Source organism: Rattus norvegicus, chromosome 14 (genome assembly GCF_021556685.1).
Source record: "Rattus norvegicus strain SHRSP/BbbUtx chromosome 14, alternate assembly SHRSP_T2T, whole genome shotgun sequence".
Classification (NCBI taxonomy): domain Eukaryota; kingdom Metazoa; phylum Chordata; class Mammalia; order Rodentia; family Muridae; genus Rattus; species Rattus norvegicus.
Window position 1 is genome coordinate 5764430 of NC_141547.1, and position 22108 is coordinate 5786537.

Sequence of the window (22108 nt, forward strand, 5' to 3'; positions counted from 1 at the left end):
TCCGGTTCCAATCATAAGTATGAGTGAGATGTGGAGGTGGATACTTTTAATCCCAGCACTTGGGAAGCAGAAGCAGGTGGATCTCTGAGTTTGAGGCCAACCTGGTCTACAAAGTGAGTTCCAGGACAGCCAGGGCTACAAAAAGAAAAAAAAAAAAAAAGGGGCTGGAGAATTGGCTCACAGGTTAAGAGCACTGGCTGCTCTTCCAGAGGTCCTGAGTTCAATTTCCAGCAACCACATGGTGACTCATACCCATGTGTAATGAGATCTGGTGCCCTCTTCTGGTGTGCAGGCATACACGCAGGGAAACTATTGTATACACAATAAACAAATAAATCATTAAAAAAGAAGTACGAATGAAGTCTTGTTTTGAAGCATCTTGCATATATTTCAAAATGTTATTGCAAGTAAGTTTTTCTTTGTGTGTATATGTGTTCATGCGTGCACGCATACTGATGAACAAACCTGGGGCTTTGCACAAACTAGGGAAATGCTCTACCACTAAATTACACCCCGTGTGCAAGTCCCAGCTGTTCATTTTTGTGGTGGTTTTGAATGGGGCAATTACTCTTACCCTCACATTTCATAGATTGCTCAAAGGAGAATTCCAGTTCCCTCCATGTGCAGACTGAGGAGTCAGAGGCATCTAGCAGGGTCAGCAGGGTGTGGAAGCTGGTTTGACTAGGGCATGACAGAGTAGCAAAACTGAAACTCTAAGGTTGAAACAAAAGAAAGGAGAAGACAAAAACCACAACCACCGCAGATTAGTAACAAGTTAAAAAAGCCTTGTCGACACTGGGGATTTCCAAGGAGCACAGCTGAAGTCCCAGAGGCCATCTCAAAGATACCACCCCCAAACGCCTCAGATGCAGCTCCGTGGAAATAAGAGCCCTTAGTCTCCTGGGTGAGCATCTCTTCCAACAGTGCCACCTCATCCAGAGGTGTGCCCCTACACCGTTCACTCAGACCTTTAGCACCTTTTCTCTTACACAAGTAATAGGACAGTGAGACCAGGTTAAGACTGTAGTTTAGGAGGCAGAGCTGGAGAGCTGAGACGGAGTTTATGGGGTCAGAATTTAATATAGTTATTATCTGGCCCTTGACTGGAAATATATGCCAAACCATTACTTATTCCAAGCTGATGTGCATTTGCTCGTTATTTATTAAGAACAAAGACTATATATCAAGCCCCAAGCTTCTCTTTTCTGAGAAACTCTCAGGCCAAGGGAAAGGACAGGTGATGAGTTAATACACTTGCGGATTAGTGCATTAGGATAAAAATTGGTCTCACTGTGTGGTGAGGGGTGGGTGAGCCTTCCTGATTAAAAAGCCTAAGCGATATGGATGGTTGTTGGGATTGCACAGGCAGTGTGTTAAGAGAAGCAGAAATGATAAACCCCAATCAGAAATGAAGGCACTCCAAACACTTCAGGGACGAGTGGAGATGACCAGAGGTCTGTTTATTTATTTTGAGATTTGTGTATATTTTATTTTATGTCTACGAGTGTTTTATCTACATACACCTCTGTGCACCAAGTGAATACGGAGGCCAGTAGAGGGCGTTGGATCCTTTGGGAACTGGGGGTGCAGCTTGTTGTTAGCCATGGTTGATAGGATGGGCATTGGCCCAGGAGGCCCCAAGACCAAGTTCCCAGCCAACACGCCAACACGAAGATTTGTTTACCCCTAGAGGGACAGAGGGCAGGGATTAAGAGACAAAGACAGGAGATAGAAGAAGGAGAAAGGGCAGGGAACAAGGGAGGTGGGAAGGGATATTTGTCCTGGAGTGGGGACAAAGGACTGCCTCTGGATAGAGAGGAGAGAGATGTGGCTCATAGGAAAATGGTGCTTTATAAAGGTAAAAGGGATCCCCCAGTGTTAGGATGAGTTGGGTTTTTTTTTTTTGATTGGGCAGGTGAGCCAAAGGGGACTTTTGATTGCTGGACGTCATTTCTTTAACAGTTGGACCTCAGTAGTCAACCTCAGGAGGGGAAGTGGTTAAATAAGGGTATAGACCGTGGTGGCTTTAGAAATGCAATGACAGTTTCAGGAAGAGGAAATGGGACAGAAGAGCGAGGCCGCCAGAGCTGGCCAAAGTCACCCATTAGGGCGCTGGGAACAGAACCTGGATCCTCTGGAAGAGCAGCCAGTGCTCTGAACCACGGACCCATCTCTCCAGTCTGATCGCCGGAGGTTTAAAGATATCTTTGTCAGATTGACTGCATGGGTTCTGGGCAGAAAACTATCATTAATTTATTAGCCTAAAACGAGCCACCACGGGGTTGGGGATTTAGCTCAGTGGTAGAGCGCTTGCCTAGGAAGCGCAAGGCCCTGGGTTCGGTTCCCAGCTCCGGGGGGAAAAAAAAAAAAAAAAAAAAAAAAAAAACGAGCCACCGAGCCAAGGCCAAAGAGGGAAGCCACCAATGCGTCTTGGGGGGTAGAACACAGGAAGTAATTGCTTTTTGTTTCCATGTTTCAGTTTTGGTTTTTTGAGACGGGCTTTCATACGGTAGCCTAAGTTAGCCCAAGGCTATCATTATGTAGCCCAGGCTGGTCTGGAACTCTTGGTCTGCCTCCTGAATGCTGGGGTTCCGCAACTCCTGGTTATGGAAGTTAATTGTTCAGGGAGGTTTAAACCAGCAAGACTGGCATAGAGGAAGAGGATGGTCGGAGTTCATGGGCGGGCAGACAGGGAGCCACAAGCCAGTGAGGCAGGCGCTCGCTGCAGCAGGGAGGTGATTGTCTTGAGGGTCCATTTTCACACCGAGATTTCCCGCAGAGCTGTCTGGACTTGCCTGCAGCCTGAGAGCTTCATCTTCTTTATAGAGGAAGACAAAATTGCCTTCCTGATTTCCAAATCCATTTGCAGACAGCATCTGAAATGTTGGTGGAGGCTTAAAGGCTTTTATTCCAGGATTAGAGGGAGAGACTTAAAACATAAGACGCAAATGCCAACTGGGATTTAACATTACCATTTATTCCCACCAAGTTCGGCAGATAATGACCCAGGAGCTATTATCGCATCCTTTCCGGTTTTAATTCATAGAGCTCAGGGCAGGGGAGTCTAATAACCTCTGTTTGTGGACCAACTTGTGTATCTGCAAATGAAGGTGGGAGGGGGAAAAAAAGCTAAGAAAATCTCTAGATTCAGAAAACCACAGGTTTCGTTTCTTTTTGGTTTATCTTGCTTTATAAAATCTACATATTTAAAATAATTAGGTGAAATCATTGTTGTGGATATACCTTTTAGGACGGGGCTTTGCCCTGGCTGCCCCTTTCCCTGTTTTTTTTTTTTTTTTTGGTTTTTTTTTGCTATGAATATTTAATTTTAATAAAATGTTATTTTGCAATTGCCAGAAATTCCTCTCCGTTCAGAGCTGTAGCAATTTATTCTCACTGTACCAAAGTACGTGGCCAAAACCACTTGACGGAGAAGAATGAATTTGGGCTCTCCATTTTAGGGGACTTGGGATCCTCATCTTAGGGAGGCCTGCAGAAGTGGCCCTAAGGCAACCTGTGGGTGATGTTTGAGCGGGTTATGGGACCTCTGTGGCCTCGCTGGCACAAGCAGGCCAGTGCGAGCCAGCGGGCCGTGATTACACCTGTCTCGGTTCAGGCCCAGCTGGAGGCTCTCTAGTTTGCCCAGGCTGAATCCAATTTATATCTTTGTGTCTCAGCTACACGAACAGCTGACGTTACCTTCCTGCACCAAGCCACCCCAGTCTATGGCTAAATTTTGTATATGCTTAGAAGATTCTGGAAGCTTCAGGATGCCCTGGAAAAAAAGAGTTCAGGGAGCTATCCTAAAATATTTCCTTGCACTCTTTTTCTACATATCCAGCAACTTTACTGAGGATTTGGCTTATCTCACCAGTTTTTACTAGTAATTGTGTTTAACACTCGGTACTTAGTTCAATTACTTCCTAAGTTTGTAGATACAAGCTGTTTTGCATACATTTTGCAAAGTATGAGGTAAAACTGATAGGAATAGATATACAACCTGGGATAGTCCCAGCGCAGGGGATGGATACTGGGAAAAACAGAAGGAAAGCCCCGCAGGGTCAGGGCGCGTGCCCGCGGGCGCGCTCCTCCAGGAGGCAACCGAAAACTACATTTCCCAGAGTGCCGCGCGCAGCCCGCGCGTGCCTCGCTGCCCCGCCTCCTCCCCGCAGTTTTCAGGCGCGCTCCGCGGAGCCGGGCACGAGCAAGCGGGCGGGCAAGTGAGCGCGTCCGCCGAGTGTCGGAGCTGGGCTGGCGCGGCGCCGGCACGGAGCGGGTGTGGCGGCTCGGCCTGCGCGGCGGCCGCGGACAGAGGTAACCGCTGCGTCGTCCGGCGCACGGGACTCAGCCTGGAGCGGCCACCCGCGTTCGCGTCGGTGAGGAGCGGCCGGGCGGCGCCAGCGCCATCCCTCGGGGAACCGAAGGGATCCGGGCGGGCCTCGCGGGCCGCGCTGCCGCGAGCGGCGACGCAGGTGCTCGGGGTCCCGGGCGGGCGACTGCAGGGGTGTCCCCTCCAGGGGCTCCCGGGGCTCCCGCAGAATCCGTACCCAGCCGGGCGGCGCCGCTCCGGGCTGAGCTCGCAGCTTTCTCCAGGGAGGGTCCCTGATTTGTGGACACAGTTTGGGGGTTCCCAGTGTTTCCCCAGCTTGCACGACCCTGATGTTACCGTTTGGGAAGCTTATTACCTTTTTACCCCCTCCAGGCAGTATTTATTATGCGTCTTGTGGAGATCCCCCGAGTTTTGGATGTTCCTGTTAACCTGCTTTAATTGCCTACCTTCATATTTTGCTTCTTACCTTGAGGAATTAGCGTAGGCGGATACTTTGGGCAAAGGGTCTTACTTAGAACCTGGGTTACCACAAGTAATTAACCTACCAGGTGCACGTGGGTTTGTTTTTCTTTTTTTCCTTTTAATGCTGTTTTTTTTTTCTCTTACATAAGTTAAATTGCTTTCAGTCTTGTTTCTCCGTGAGCCCTGGCCGTGGTAAGGGGCGGGTGGTGTACGTTTAGCTGAGGAGAGACCCTCTGCCAGTGTTACCAGAGCCTGTGAACCACATGCAGGTAGCTTTGCCCTTAGCTGCCGCGGGAGCCTGCTTCCTCCTGGCACCTATTTTTTGGTTTGTCAGTCAAACTGACTGACCTACTTAAAACTTTAGCCATGTTGCCTTGAAAATACCAAATAGTAGGAACACGAGTATAAAAAGAAGTCACAAGATGCTGTATTCAGCTGTATGCTCTTGGATTTACATTCATTCTTATATTTTCTGCCCCCCCCCCCAGACCCTCGGCCTTGTGTATGCAGGGAAAACACACTACCACCGAATACATCCCCAGTCCGAATTTTTTTTTACATTTAAAACTATTCCTTTTGCATTCGATAACTGTTAGTGCTCTTCATGTGTAACACTACACATTCCTTAATAAATCCCAAATCCTAATTTTAAAAAATATCACAGCGAATAACTAAGCAGAGTGGATAATTTCCCCATTGCTAGAGAAACCCAACCTCCCCGCTGTCAAGGCCCTCGTGGGCTCAGAACTTACACTGCTGTCCCATTATCTCTCAAAACTTTGTCCTCTACACTAGGGGTTGTGGCAGTAACTCAGTTGATAGAGTGCTTGCCTAACCTGGGTTTCACCGCATAAATTGGATGTGGCTTTGGATACCTGTGTGGCTTTTGGATACCTGTGTACTTGGGAGACAGGCAGGAGAGCCAGAAGTTCAAAGTCATCTTCAGCTGCTCTGCGTTTGAGGCCTGCCCTCCCCTCACCTTGTGAGACCCTGTCTCAAAACAGCAGCAGCAGAATCTAAACAAAGGGCCAAAGGGATATTTAAGATTTTCCCTCCCTCCCTCTCTTTTCTTTCAGTTTTTCGAGACAGTGTTTTTCTGTATAGCTTTGACTGACCTACCACTAGTTAGCTCTATAGACCAGGCTGGCCATGAACTCACAGGAAAGACCTCCCCGTGTCTACCACCCAAGTCAGCACTGGCCTGCTCTGACATCACCTGGCTTAAGCTTGCCACCTCTTATGTTTGAATTTTCAACAAATAATTTATTTTTGTATACAAAGAGTTAGTTAAAGACATGAGCAGGAACAAATGTTTCATATAAAAAAAGAAAAAAACCCCAAAAAGTCATGTTTTTCAGTGGTTGGCTTTTTATCTTTCTCTGGAAAAAGTTTTATATTATATTAAGTAATGAAGCAAGAGGAACTCAGATATTTAAATCTTTTAATTAAACTTTTTTTTTTTTTTTTTTGCAGTGCTGGAGATCAAATTCAGTTGACTATTTAAAATACACCAATTACTGTTTACTGCTTCTGCGGCCAACATCTCGTGTGTGGTCGGTCAGCCTGTTTGCTCTGCTCTGAGGAGGTAAAATAGAGGCCTGCACTCATGTCTGCAATTAGTTCTGGGTTAGAATCCCTGCTCTCCACTCATTGGCTGTTTAATCATGGCAAGTTGTTATCTGAACCTGTTTCCTTAGCAGGGGAAGAGGGATAAAAATACCGTCTGCCTCTGTCTTCCCGGAATTGTGAGGATTAATCATTATTGTATGGGGGGGGGGCGTTTTATACTGCATACTCTTCAAGCCCCAGGGACAGGCTGCATTTGACACGTGCCCGTGCAGTTTCCTCCCCGGTGGACAGCGCTGTGTAAACACCGTTGCCTTCACTTTGTCGTTGAGGGGCTGGTTGTACAAGAGTATTATTACTTGATTGTGTCTCCACTTCTTTACTTGCTTATGGCTTATTTAATGGGTCCCTGCAAGCTAGAGCTAGAATTAGGAAGGACTGGCGACACCTTGGGAACTTTCCCCCTCCTGACTCTGAACTCTGGTCTTGAAGGAGGAGTCTAAGAAGTAATTCTGTGTCAGTCTGTGTTTGCTGGAGAGTAGACATGATTCAACAGATTCTCACTCGAAGGGGGTTCGAAGTCCTCTTCCTCTCAAAGGCTCTTTTGTTTTATTTTTGAGACAACATACTGCTCTGGAGCCTGAGATGATTCTAAACTTTATATCCTCCTGCCTCAGCTCCCCAAGTCCCTGGGATTACACCACACCTCGTAAAGTGATTGCATTTTGGCAAGAGTGTTGAGTGCTAAATTTGGGGCTTTGGGAAGAGAAGCTACACCCCCCCACCCCCCCCACACACATGGGGTGAGGGGAGAAAGGGAAGGAAGGAGGGAGGAAAGGAGTGAGGGAGGGAGGGAGTGAGGGAGGGAGGGAGGGAGGGAGGGAGGGAGGGAGGGAGATTGATTCCAGAAACCACCAGCTTCAACTGTCTACAAGCTTTCTTTACTAGAAAACTTGCAGATTTTTAAAACGGTGAGTGGTAGAGCACAGAGGAGAGAAGACGGGATATTTGAAACAGATGTGATTCCCCCAAGAGAGGAATGGAAGGTGGCATTGGTGATAGAGTGCCTTTCTGGGGGCCGACCATCACTGTCAGTACCGACTGTCTATTCCTACCTTGCCTGCCAGCGTAGATGGGCCTTGGAGTAGATGTATTGCAGCCCGGCGTGTTTGAATATTAAATGCTAAAAGAGAACTTGATTTATTTTAAAATCTGGACATTCTTGTTCTCAGTAGACTAGCAAATACTAAGAAAGTTATTTTACTTCTCTCAGTAGATACTTGTACAGCGTACCTGGAACTATGTAATATTTGCATCAAAGGAGTAAAGTTTTATTAAATCCTAACTGATGAGGACTTTGACACTTAGGACTGTTGGTTTGGAGAGAACATGTGTGATTTACACATGTAAATGTAACTGTCTTCCGCAGATCTAGTACTAGGTTACAATTCACAGTTTTGGTTTGTTACAGTTTAAATTAATCTGGGGAATTCTAGCATTGGTATATTTCTGAGTTGGAATTCACTCTTACAGGAGCGTTTAGAAGCAACTACATCTAAATGCACCATTTCCCGGGGTAGATAGAGTGCCAGCTCTCTGTCCTGTCACCAGGCTTTCCCTTGCAAAGCAGTGCATGGAGGGAGACTGTGAGGGATCGTGATGCTTCACTGACTTATGAACGATGCTCTCCACAGAGTAATACTTTCTCCTTGAGCCTTCCCCCTTTTGATACTGGGCAGATTTACTGGAAATCCGAATGCTTTACAAGCTAAGGTTCATAATCTTGTAATATTTGGGAACTTGTTGAGTAATGAGCAGAACTGTGGCTCTCCAGGCCGGCTTTTCATAAATATAATCTGAGAGCAAATGTCACATGAGAGGGCAGTGCTGGCGTTTGTGGGAAGCTTCTTGTATGTGAGATCACCCCACTTCTTCATTTTAATAAAGAATCATTTACTTCAGTTGTGAGAGTTTGCGTTAAATCGGTTGTATGTAAAAAATATATATATATATATATATATATATATATATATATAGAGAGAGAGAGAGAGAGAGAGAGAGAGAGAAAGAAAACAAAACAAAACAAAACAAAACAAAAAACAACCCAAATGGTCATCGTCTTTGGGGAAAACAATCCTGATAGGAATATACAATTTTAAGATCAGTGGTTTTCATGGGTGCTCTCCTACTTTGGAGCTCTAAGAAGTTGGAAAATGTTTGTTGTATGGAGAGAATGTTATGCTATTTTGATGCTCATTAAGACACGTATAGGTACTGCCACAGAGTTAAAACCAGTGCCACATTTGGATAGTTGTGAGTCTTGGGCTTTGCAGTCAGGCTCATCAATGTCAACTCCTGGGCGTTCCTGCCTTACGCCTCTGTGGTGTTGAATGGGCTTTCTTACCCTCTCTGAGCCTCTTTATCCACTACAGTTAAAAGGAGCTTCTCTTTAAATGTCATTGATCTCTCTCTCTCTCTCTCTCTCTCTCTCTCTCTCTCACACACACACACACACACACACACACAGCATTTAAGTCACGATAGCACTTGTGCATGTCGTGTGTGCCTGTCTGTCTGTAAGAAAAGGACGATCAGGTGATATAAGTAGTCCTTGTCTCCTTGTCTGTGGACGGTTCTCTGTATTTTACCCCAAATGTCAATAAAGCATGCTTTATTTCTCTGCTGTAAAAAACTATTAGTTGGAGAACTGTGTTTCTTCCCAAAAAAAAAAAAAAAAAAAAAAAAAAACCTCTGGCCCGATACTTAATCACAGTAGAAACATTCGTTTCTTAGCTACCTAGTGTATACTAAATCCAAAGCCAAATACTTTATCGTATCACTCATTTAAATTTCAACAACCGCCTGAAAGAAAAGCAGCAGGTCGAGTGATTCTTTGCGACTGGCCCAAGCCTCCACAGCTAATGTAGACTCAGACTAAGCGTCTCCCAGGGCTCTGCTGTGTGCCTCATGTTAGACATGGCTAACATATTTCTCCAAAAGATAGAAGGCAACATCTCTCTGTACTGCTGTGGTAGGTAATCTATAAACAGACCAACTTAAACCCAGGACCAAACTGTTGCCTACAGACGAGAGCCAACTGGCTGCCTGCATCCACACACACACACATATTCCTTTATGTCTGTGGTGTCCACAGTGAACAGTTTTCCTAGAGACCGCATAGTCCACGGAGCCCAAGAGCTTTCCTGTCTGGACATTTTACCCCAAAGATTGCTGGCTTCCAAGCTGGACCAGTCCTGTTCCTTTATGAGAACGACTCAGGAGAGTTCAAGGCACCCTGAGAATAATACCTCAGTACTATCCTATCAGGAGGATGTGGTCTCTGTGCACAGGACCTGGGAGTGCCCCACTTACAGTGCCTGCTGGCCTAACAACATTTAGTCACTCTCTTTCTTAGAGTTACACTGGAGTACTTGGGAATGCGGTTCGTATGACCCATGCCCAAAGTTCTGTGGCCCGGTTTGAAATTCTACTTCATGTTCTCTATGGTAAGCAGCTTTTGGAATCAGTTCATTATGTGAGTCCCAATCGGCAATTGTATAAATCAATCAAACATTTTTTAAAGTTTTAAAGCAGAGCTTGTGTAGTTTGTCGACAGTGAGGGAGTGTCCTTAGACCTGGTGTGGAGTGCTAGGAACCGATGAGCTGGAGAAAGAGGCTTTAATAATCTCGGTCTGATCATGGGAGTTAAGAAGGGAGGCAGGCCCAGTGGTGCAGAAAGGCAGGAAGCAGAATGTCTAAGACTTGCTGGTGCTTGGGTAGAGTGGGAGCTTTGAGGGCAGACGGGCAGAGATGGCACAGTTAGCAGTCTTTACCATCCCGACTAGAGCGGCTTCTCTTGCACCAGCCTGTCTGTCTGTCTGTCTGTGCCTTGACCACATTGGTATTACTGCTCTCTCTCTGTGCCCCTCTCTGCATGACCCAGCTCTTCCATAGCAGGGGTCGTTGCTTGTCTTGATCATGCATTTGGGGTTTACTTTAGTTTTTAAATAAGGTGACTTTTGCTCACTTTGAGGGGAATGATTTTGAGCCTCTCACGGTCTAGCTCTGGATGGCCTGAAACCCATTTCGTAGGCCAGGCTGGCCTCAAACTCACAGAGATCTGCCTGGCTCTGCCTCCTGAGGGATGGGAGTAACATTTTTTATAAAGGAAAACACGAGACAGATTGGTTAAGTCTGAAACTTCCTTCACAGTTAGAATCTGACTTCTTTTCTTGAGTCAGGGTCTCTCTGTGTAACCCAGACCTGGAACTTGCCGTTTAGCAAATGCCGACCTAGAACTGGTAATTCTCCTGTTGTTAGCCTTTCCGGTGCTAGAGCGTAAGACGGTGCTACCATGCCTGACTCTGGTTCTTTTGCAGCCGTTTTTCTGAGTCATTTGTTTTTCTGGGTCTGTCTAGACTAGAGGATTGGGTGTGCACATTAAGTGAGCTTTAACATGAGTGATTTGCTTCGGTGACTGATTCATACCGTTCTTGTGTACATCTTAGTGGTGAAGCATAGCCAGAGTCTTTCTCCTTGAGCACCAGGAATTAGAGCTTCTCAAAGTCTTTGTGCTCAGGGACTAATCCGTAGGACAGTGTTTTTACAGAAGACGTGGCAATGAGACGAGAAGGGCACATACCTTACAGCCGATTAGTAAGTAGATATGAAAGCGTGCTTCTTCTAAGTATTGGTTTACCATGGAGACATCTAAAGACTCCATCTGTAAACTCACATGCTTACATCACTAACAACCACAAAGTCTGCATTTTCTGTTCCTTTCTGCACCCTCAGAACCCTCAGTGTAGCCTGGGATGACTGACTGACAGATTGATGGTCGTGTGAGGTTATAAACCCTTGTGGCAACTACATGGCATCAGTATGTTTGTTTATTGTGCATGTGTTCAAACTAAATTTGTGTGTGTGCGTGCATGCTGTAAAAATTAAAGGGCTTTCAGACGCCTGTGTTCTTTATGGGCACATAAGTTGTTCGGTTTTCTGTTACTATGACAGAATCGTGACGATAGCTCGTAAAAAGAAAAGGCTGGTTTGGGCTCCCAGTTTTGGAGGTTCTAGGTCTTTCTTTAGTTGGTTCATTGCTTTTGACTGGTGGTGAGGTAGACGATCATGGTGGGAGCTTGTCCTGGAGCAAAACAAAGAGGGAGCCCAGCTTTCCACACCCCCTCTAAGAGCGTGCCTCTTGTTGCTCTAAGATAGTGGTTCTCAACCTGTGGGTTGTGACCCCTTGGGGGTCGAATGACCCTTTCACAGGGAAAACACAGATATTTACATTATGAGTCATAACAATAGCAAAATTACAGCTATGATAGCAACAAGAATAATTTTATGATTGTGGTGATAGCCACTGCTCTAAGATTTCCTACTCACCTCCCCCGCACCCGAAAGTTGCCACCACCTCCCAACAGTGCTGAAGGAGCAAGACTTCAAGATCCAAGCTTTTAATCATCGGGACTAGTTTAAACCTGTTTTACTCTAAATGATAGTTCATTAGAGTTGCTGTTAAACTCGGTTTTGGCACTCCTCCCTCTCCCTATGTCCCTTCCCCCTCCCTCTCTCACATATAATAAGTGGGAAATATCCTATTCTTTGATCCTTGGCAACAAATTCTGGCAGATTTATCTTTTGCTTGACTTTATATTCAAATAGCAAGCATTTGCTAGCCCTACAGCCTTATGCCATTTTCAAATGCAACACGTATTGTAGATTTCCTCTGAAAAACATGGTTCACACATGTAATGCTCATAGTTACATAAAGTCCATGGCCTGACAGTACTATGTACTAGAGTTTCAGACCAGTTCAAGCAAGGAAGTAATTTCCATGATGCATCCTTTGAATGTCTTCTTAATAAAATAGACCCCTGAACAGAGCTATCATATAAAGCATTTTTACTGTAATAATACTGCTTAGAGAACATGTAAAAATATTATTAAAATGATGAAAGCATCTAATATATCTTAGTGCTTCTGAAGCCATGAACCAGAATAAATAACTATTGTCTTTTTTGTGTTGTTTATTGGTAATTGTTCACAGCTATTAGAAAAATAACTAATAACATTTATTATATTATTTAAATCTGCCCAAAAGTTGTACATAACACAACCTACCAGTGCAATGAACAGATAAATTAGATTGTGAGAGACACACAGAAGTAGTTCACCTTCACCAGCCTCGTGAAGACAAGGATGGCTTTTTAAATATTACTATTATTCATTCTCTCTCTCTCTCTTGCTCTCGCTCTCTGTCTGTCTCTGTGTGTGTGTGTGTGTGTGTGTGTACACGCGTGTGCATGTGAATGTTGGTGTGTCCACAGATGCCAGAGGAGTTGGACCTCCCTGGAGCTGCAGTTGAAGTTGTGAGCTGCCTATGGTGGATCCTCTGGAAGCTGTATATGCTCTTAACTCCTGGGCTGTTACTCTAGCCTTGATTTTTAAAGTATGTTTGGTTCTTTGGGTTCATTTTGTTCTATTTTTGAAGTGGGGTCTCACTTCAAAAAGTAGGGTCCCCTGTTGTCATAGAACTGACTATGTAACTCAAGCTGTCTTAAACTTGTGGCCATTCTCCTCCTTTGGTCTCCTGAGAGTTTGATTACAGGTTGGAGAAGGCTTGAGTCTTAAAAATGAGTAAAGGCACTGATAAAGGGCATTTCAGAAAGTGGATAGTCTAAAAATAGTGGGGAAGATATTAAATAACGGGTTTTGTGCAGTGGTGCATGTAGTCAGGTTTGGTTCTACACAGAGATGACCTTGTCCTCTTCATAAGCATATATAGTAGTAATGCACACACACGCATCACCAGCTTAGAGGTATAACTTCTAAATTAGCCAAATGCTGATACAGGTTTTCCTGCTTTTGTAGCACCTAGAATCTTCACCTAACTGGATTGTAAAGAGTACAGATTGGGGCTGGAGAGATGGCTCAGCGGTTAAGAGCACCCGACTGCTCTTCCAGAGGTCATGAGTTCAATTCCCAGCAACCACATGGTGGCTCACAACCATCTGTAAAGAGATCTGATGCCCTCTTCTGGTGTATCTGAAGACAGCTACAGTGTACTTATATATAATAAATGAATAAATCTTAAAAAAAAAAGTTTGGTAAGAGTACAGATTGAAGCTTTTTCAAACACTGTATAGTTAGGACTGTTGCTACCTGAAGTAGGTGTAACAGCAGTGACTGTGTAGTGTGAAACAGCAGTAACTGTGTAGTGTGAAATAGCAGTGACTGTCTAGTGTGTAAGAGCAGTGACTGTGTAGTGTGTAAGAGCAGTGACTGTCTAGTGTGTAAGAGCAGTGACTAGTGTGTAAGAGCAGTGACTGTGTAGTGTGTAAGAGCAGTGACTGTGTAGTGTGTAACAGCAGTGACTAGTGTGTAAGAGCAGTGAGTAGTGTGTAAGAGCAGTGACTGTGTAGTGTGTAAGAGCAGTGACTATTGTGTAAGAGCAGTGAGTAGTGTGTAACAGCAGTGACTGTAGTGTGTAACAGCAGTGACTGTGTAGTGTGAACAGCAGTGACTGTGTAGTGTGTAACAGCAGTGACTGTGTAGTGTGAAACAGCAGTGACTGTCTAGTGTGTAAGAGCAGTGACTGTGTAGTGTGTAAGAGCAGTGACTGTGTAGTGTGTAAGAGCAGTGACTGTGTAGTGTGTAAGAGCAGTGACTATTGTGTAAGAGCAGTGAGTAGTGTGTAACAGCAGTGACTGTAATGTGTAAGAGCAGTGACTGTAGTGTGTAACAGCAGTGACTGTGTAGTGTGAAACAGCAGTGACTGTCTAGTGTGTAAGAGCAGTGACTGTGTAGTGTGTAAGAGCAGTGACTGTGTAGTGTGTAAGAGCAGTGACTGTCTAGTGTGTAAGAGCAGTGACTAGTGTGTAAGAGCAGTGACTGTGTAGTGTGTAAGAGCAGTGACTGTGTAGTGTGTAACAGCAGTGACTAGTATGTAAGAGCAGTGAGTAGTGTGTAAGAGCAGTGACTGTGTAGTGTGTAACAGCAGTGACTGTGTAGTGTGAACAGCAGTGACTGTGTAGCGTGTAACAGCAGTGACTGTGTAGCGTGTAACAGCAGTGACTGTGTAGTGTGAACAGCAGTGACTGTGTAGCGTGTAACATCAGTGACTGTCTAGTGTGTAAGAGCAGTGACTAGTGTGTAAGAGCAGTGACTGTAGTGTGTAAGAGCAGTGACTGTGTAGTGTGTAAGAGCAGTGACTGTGTAGTGTGTAAGAGCAGTGACTGTGTAGTGTGAACAGCAGTGACTGTGTAGCGTGTAACAGCAGTGACTGTCTAGTGTGTAAGAGCAGTGACTGTGTAGTGTGTAAGAGCAGTGACTGTGTAGTGTGTAAGAGCAGTGACTGTCTAGTGTGTAAGAGCAGTGACTATTGTGTAAGAGCAGTGAGTAGTGTGTAACAGCAGTGACTGTAGTGTGTAACAGCAGTGACTGTGTAGCGTGTAACAGCAGTGACTGTGTAGCGTGTAACAGCAGTGACTGTGTAGCGTGTAAGAGCAGTGACTGTGCAGTGTGAACAGCAGTGACTAGTGTGTAAGAGCAGTGAGTAGTGTGTAAGAGCAGTGACTGTGTAGTGTGTAAGAGCAGTGACCATTGTGTAAGAGCAGTGAGTAGTGTGTAACAGCAGTGACTGTGTAGCGTGTAACAGCAGTGACTGTGTAGCGTGTAACAGCAGTGACTGTGTAGTGTGTAAGAGCAGTGACTGTGTAGTGTGTAAGAGCAGTGACTATTGTGTAAGAGCAGTGAGTAGTGTGTAACAGCAGTGACTGTGTAGCGTGTAAGAGCAGTGACTGTGCAGTGCTGAGTCTTGCCTCACTTTGTGTTATAGTTCTAGGACCGAGTGCAAGGCCTTGAGCGTGCAAGGCGGGCACTCAGGTCAAGCTGCTTCCCAGTCCGACAGCACTAGTTAAGCGGTGCTTCACTCAGTGCCATTTGGAATTTCATTTTGTTTGATTTGTAAGAGGATTCTCCTTTGAGGACCTGAGTTCAATCCCCAGTACCTACATGGGCCTCACAACCGTCCTTAACTCCATTTCCGGGCATCTCAACACCCTCTTCTGACCTGGCACTGGGGAAACAAACATATGGTGCACATGTATGCATGCAGGCGGATAGATTAATCAATCATTCAGTCAATCAGTCACATAAAATAATAGACAGTGGCTCACACTGTAGCTGATGGCGGCCTGTAGTCCACTGTGTAACTTAGGTTGGCCCAGAGCTCTCAAGATAGCCTTCTGACTTCAGCCTCCAAGGTCTGGGATTGTAAGCGTACAACTTCTCTCATCCGGAGTTCTTTCTACTCAACACTTTGCTCTAATGTGTGCTATAAAATAGAACTGCTGCTTATTGCCAGTGATGTGTAGTTAGTGTGTGCATGCTATATAGTAACACTGTATATTGATGGTCATCACAGGACAGCGAAAGTAGAAGAGGGAGGTCGAACAGGTGGATTAGTGTTTGAGCATGGTGGCCTCTGTTGTTTTCTGTAGTTCATTAGACCGTTATTGGCATGTTAAAAACACTGACTTGTTGTTAGAACCTATCTGCTTCTTTTGAGTACTTTGTGATCAGCCCTTCAAGACTTGGTGGTGGGTAATGTCTTGAGGAGGAAGTGTGTGTGTGTGTGTGTGTGTGTGTGTGTGTGTGTGTGTGTGTGTGTGTGTGGTGGGGGGAGCAGGAGGCTCCAGCTGCGTTTTGTTATTGTGATGTTTCAGGGTGTGTGGAGGTAGACTTCCAGCCCTTTCTCCTGTTTCCTGCTGTTTTTTTCTTTATGAATCAGCCTGTTCTCAGTCTTTGTGGGACAGGAGTCTTAGATGCCATTGAAAAACATTCTGTTTTTAAGTTCTGGAGCTGAGGCTGTTCAACTAACTATACTGTACTGAATACTAATGCCTAGTCCCACGTGTTGCGCAGGTTCTGGCGTGTTCAGCTGCATGTGCATGTATGTGTGTGTATGTGCTTGTAGAGGACAGAGGTCTACCTCAGATGTCCACCTTGTCTGTTTAAGACAGAGTTTCCCACCAAGACCCGGAGTTGGGGAGAAGCCTCAGGGACCCACGAATGTTCACTTCCTCACCACAGATGCAGCTTTATATGTGGGTGGTGGGGGTCAAACCTGGGGCCTCGTGTTCCCACTTTTCCCACTGGACCATTGCCCGACCTTTAGTGTGCAGTCTTTGTAAGTCCCAAGGTACACTGAGTTCTTTTTCTTTTTTTTTTCAAAGATTTATTTTATTTTATGCATATGAGTACATGGTAGTTGTCTTCAGACACACCAGAAGAGGGCATCAGATCCCATTACAGATGGTTGTGAGCCACCATGTGGTTGCTGGGATTTGAACTCAGGATCTCTGGAAGAGCAGTCAGTACTCTTAACCTCTGAGCCATCTCTCCAGCCCTACACTGAGTTCTTCAGGCAGATTCAAGAATACATTTTCCTAACTTGCCTTCCTGAGACAAATCTGAGACATGTTTCTTCCTGGAGTGCAGGCCAGATGTGGTATATTGTTAAAAACACCATTGAACACGGCTAAAACTCAGTATCAATGTTAAGAATAAGTTCCTCTGGGGGTTGGGGATTTAGCTCAGTGGTAGAGCACTTGCCTAGCAAGCGCAAGGCCCTGGGTTCGGTCCCCAGTTACAAAAAAAAAAAAAAAAAAGAAAAGAAAAGAAAAAAAATAGAATAAGTTCCTCTGTAGTCACTCCTCCTGAAGTTTGTTTTTATATAAATGAAAATATTCGGAATGGGATTGTTGGATGCCTATATCGGTAGCTGCTAGACTTTTTCCTGGAGAAAGAAAGGACTGCTATCAGGCAGCTGGACAACCTTTAGATCACTTTGAACGTTCCTCGGGGTCTCTGAGGAAGTAACCAACAGTCGAAGCCACTTGCTGCTAAAGCACAGCTTGTCTTCTAAACAGGTGGCTCCAGCAAGACTGTTAAAAACAACTTACTCCAGACCTCCTTTCCATGTGACCATTTCCTGGCCCGAGAGGGAGCAGTTCCCCTGGTGACATGATAGGGAGATTGTGTGTGCGTAAGGGACAGCCAAAGTTGGTATGACACAATTGGTTGTTTGCACGAGGGTCTGAAATGATTGGTGCAAACATCTTTTTCTGCTTCTGTAAACCAGGTTATTATACTCACAGGATGAACTGAATGGGAACACCTTCCTGTTTGCCTTCTCCGGTCGTCAGATATTATGTTCCGTTAAAAGACTCTCCCCAGTGTCCTTTCCTTGTTGTTGTTCTTTTTGTATACCCATCGCTTGCAGATGGACTGAGCGGTAATGCTAAGGATGGGAGATTGTGGGAGCACGTGGGACAGCAGCAGACGTGATAGTGGGTAGCTGGCAGCTGAGCCACACAGATGGTGCCAGACCGTGGCAGGGCTGTGGCCTCGGTGAAAGAAGCAAAGCAAAGCAGCCAGTAGTAACTCGAGCCATGTGGAGAGCCTGAGGCCTCCACGACAGCAGAGACAGCCCTCCAAGAATGGCACCTGGGTAAACAGCCGAAGTGGAGCTCAACCAGAAAGCAGCCAGCCACGGGAGAGGCACAAGACCAGCGCAGAGCTGAAGTGGAAGTGGGGTGGAAAGGGCAGGGGTGGCTGCTGCCCCAGCACCAGGGGCAGCCATCCCGGCAGTCAACAGCAACAACTTCCTGGACAGCTGGGAAGAGTGCTGGGGAGGAGTAAGGACAGGAGGCAAGGGATGGTAGAGGCCAGAAGCTGAGAAGGAGGACTGATCCTGAGAGGAAAAACTGCAGAGCTCAGAGTCTCAGAGCCTAGAGGCCTGGGACCCTAAAGCACTGTGGAGGCTCTGACCTCCTTGCTTAGGAATTGGTAGTACCAGCTGTTGTCAAAGACTACACGGTCCCAGAAGCTACAGTGTAGCCAATGCCTGCTGTCAGGGTCTGAGTGTCCTAAGTGTCCTAGGCCTGCAAAAGCCCTGGTGCCTGCAGCCACCCCTGCTGCTGTGCCAGGGAATCGGGGGCCTAGAGCATTACTGAAGATCAGCCCCAGAAGAGCTTCTGTTTATGACCCCAGCCATCTGATGGGCAACATTCTTGTTCTTTTTCAAACCTGGGAACGTTGCATTTTAAAACAGACTATTTAAAGAGAGCTTTATGTAGGCTTTTTGGTGTGGGCATATTTATGAGGGAGTGAATGTCTCTGTGTGTGTTTATATGTGTGTGCGCACACGCACATGCGTGTGTGTGTGTGTGTGTGTATGTATGTATGTATGTGTGTGCGCACGTGCACTCGTGCACATATGCATTTGGAGGCCAGAAGTTGCTCAAGAGCCCTCCCCGTGTTTTTGAGACAGGCTCCCTTTCTGGCACCTGTGGTGCGACAGTTAGGTCAGACTGCATGGCCAGTAAGCTGCAGGGGTCACTGTCTTTGCCCCTAGCACTGTGACTGTAAGTTTGCACCGCCAGAGTCAGTCGTATGGGTGTATATGTTGGTATACTCGTGTGTCAGTGTGTGTGGAAGCCGCAAGTGAATGTCGTCTTCAGTTGTGGTCCACCTCATGTTTCTGAGATAGTTCCTCACTCTGAATCTGGAGCGTGCCCACGTGAGTTGACCGGCTGTAGAGGTGATATTTTGTGTGGATAGCAAACGTGTTCCTCTTGTGTGGCATGCAGTTTACTGGCATGAGTGACGTCTTTCTCTAGCCTTCTATAGACACTTTTGAGCTCTTGTGTCTAGTCCAAATCTAACTTCACATGTTAAATAATTTTAGAATAATGAATATTCTAATACTTGTGGCAGTATAAAAATTTGCACATGAAGATGGGGCATTGATCCCTGCTATTGTAATATTCCGATACTAAGAGCAATATCATCTCCCTATTTACCTATCAATCTCTATTAACTTTGCTTTATCTACATTTCTTTATATCTCTCACCTGTATCTCTTTATCATTCATCTGTATCAATCATGTACCTCTATCACATATTTATCTTATTTATCATATCTATATTCACTCAACTAAGACACAAGTGCTGTATAAAAGAGGAGTTTCTGAACTGATCATTATGATGGAGGGTTAGCCAAGTCTTCTGTCGGTATCCCAGCCCATGGGTAGTTATCACTTATGACTCAGGCACCTCCGTAGATGTTAAAGTATCTTTATGGGGTGGGCACATAGCTCTTTGGCTCACATATCACCGGGAGGTTAGAGGGGTTCATAAAGATGTGTTATCTAAGCCTGGCTATGACATTATCCCTCTCAGTAAGAGGCTCAAGCACTTGCACATTTATGCTGCAGAACTGAGTAAGGAAGAACGGGCCTAATGAGCAGGACTGGGGCTCTGACGCCTCCCAGGTGAGGTAGGGCCGGTCAGCACGCTACTGAGAGAGCCTGTGTGGGTGGCGCCTTGTGATTTAGTGAGGGCTCTGCATCCAGGGGACGTGGGGATCTCGTCTCCATGTTTCGCTCTGTAGATCTCTTACTCGCCGGGTCCTGTACTGGAGTGTGGTGGGCAGTGACAGATTGCCAGCTCCGCTGGCTGCTCTGAATCTTGCCGCCACCACGGTTGTGGGCTCTGCTCTCGGTGTTCTCAGTCTCTTGTATAGGTAGGGCAGAAGGAGCTGCACATAGACATACCTAGGACAGAGGCTGGATGGTGTCTCTGTGCTGCTGCTGCTGCTGCTGCTGCTGCTGCTGCTGCTGCTGCTGCTGCTGCTGCTGCTGCTGCTGCTGCTGCTGGTTTACATGGCTGTTGTATTTCCATGGTGAATGGTGATGGTCTGCCTTCATGCCCTGTTCTGTGAGCTGACTTGTCCACTCGGCAGTAGAGTGGCCTGCAAATACACACTCACGAGGGCACACAGACACACACATGCACACTCACTCTCTCTCTCCCCCCCTCTTTCACACACACACACACACACACACACACACACACACACACAAACACACACACACTGGATCATGCCATGGATATGTTGGGGTGCTACTGTCTTTTTCTGGTTAATTTTTTATCACACAGTCAGGTTGGCATTTTTGGTGCACACATCTGTATCTCTGTAACAGTCGGGGTACATGACAGCTCCTCTCCAAAACCTCCTTGTGACCCCTTTAGCCACACCCTCTCCCACTCTTAATTTTAGACTACTCAACTGTCACTGGCCGCTCACTGCTCTTCTGAGAATTTATAAGTGGGCTGGCGAGGTATAGTGGGTTCCCTTTCTTGTGGACCCAGGTCCCACCCTGTAGATGCGTCGCCATGGGGTCACACAGGTCCCAAGACCATCATTTCATGGTCTTTAACTGTCAAACTTTGTAACAAGCCTTGTTTTGTTTTTTTTTTTTGTTTGTTTTTGTTTGTTTGTTTGTTTTTTTTGAGTCATTAGTTCTCACGTTTTTATTGGAGGGCAGCAGGGAAGAGGCCACTTCTGTCAGCAGAAGCATTCACGGGTTCTTGAGCCATTCGGAGCTTGGACCTGAGGCTCCTGTGTGTGGGTGGGCACATCAGGCATGCTCCCATTCTCTCTCAGGCACTGGGGAGTTGTCGGGTGTGGCCTCGTTGATCATGCCAGTATGCTTGGTGTAGGGGCTAAACAAGGGCATAATTACAGCGCGGCCCCAGACAGAGAAGGACACCACCAGCACCGGCTCCTTCGCCCAGGCATTCGAGTTCTTAAGGAAGGCAGAGGTTCTAGCGGCCATCTTGGTCTTTATAACAAGTTTTTAAGCAAATATAAATTTTCCTTTTCTCAGGGGTAAATTGGTTTGACTGGTCATATTATATGTTTATACAAAACTGTCAAAAACACATTAAGCTGACCTGTCTTGTATTCCCTCCAGTAATATTTAAAAGGTTCAGGCGTTTCTTAGCTTTATCTCCACTTGCTAAGTTTTAAGGTAATTGTTGTTAGCATACAGACACGTGGGTCTCATTATGTCAGTGCAGTGCATAGCCCTTCGATGGTCGGTTCACTCGGGCCTTTGGTATTGGAGCACTGTGTAAGGTTCCGGGTAACGGCCCTCTCTCAGATTATGGTTGGCAGATTGTCTCAGTCTTTAGCTCCCCTTCATCCCATTGTGTCCTTGCCTTGCAGAAGCTGCTTAACTTCAGACAACCTCTGTGGTCGGTTCCTGGGATCCTTTTCTGACTTTCCAGTAAGTTCTAAACGTGTTACTACTGTTAATATTTTTATTTTAGCAATTCCCATAGATGTGTAATGTATTTTCCTCATGGTTTCATTTCCCTAATATCAGTGCTGAATATCTTTTTGTGTGGTGATATGTCCTAAGTCCATGTTCTAATATCTTTTTGTGTGGTAATATGTCCTGAGTCCATGTTCTAATTTGAGGTTTCAGATTATTTATTTTTATTGAATTTGCAAGTCCTTTACCTGTTTGGAATACACGTTTGTGAGGTGACTCACAGACATTTGTTCATGGTAAAGCATGTCTGTCTTTTTTCATATGCAAGCTTTACTTACTGTCATTCCCATGCCTCAAACCTGGAACCCAGGGTATTGTACATGCAGGCAGTAGGCACTGACCAATGAGCCACACTCTCGGTGTGTGTATGTGTGTGTGTGTGTGTGTGTGTGTGTGTGTGTATGTGCGTGTGTGTGCACGTGTGTGTTAGTGTGCGCACTATCACATGCTTCAGCGAGGACACAGTACGGTCCTGTCAGAACGGCTTAGATATCTCTGTTCCCTCTTTGAAGTCACAGCCCCACCTCCTCATGTTCCCTTTCCTATGGAACCCCCTCTG

General features: G+C 45.8%; 1 protein-coding gene and 1 pseudogene across 4 annotated transcripts in view; one reads left to right on the plus strand and one right to left on the minus strand.

The window, feature by feature from the left end:
• The first annotated feature begins 4181 nt into the window (after window positions 1–4181).
• The window catches only part of Klhl8 (kelch-like family member 8), a 45598-nt gene continuing 27671 nt past the window's right edge, over window positions 4182–22108 (plus strand). Inside the window, 3 exon segments of one of the 4 annotated variants that reach the window (NM_001437209.1) lie at window positions 4190–4472; window positions 6266–6377; window positions 21441–21501. The gene's annotated coding sequence lies outside the window, so the exon portion shown is untranslated. 4 annotated transcript variants of the gene reach the window in all.
• On the minus strand, window positions 20791–21048 carry LOC148001197 (NADH dehydrogenase [ubiquinone] 1 alpha subcomplex subunit 3 pseudogene; annotated as a pseudogene).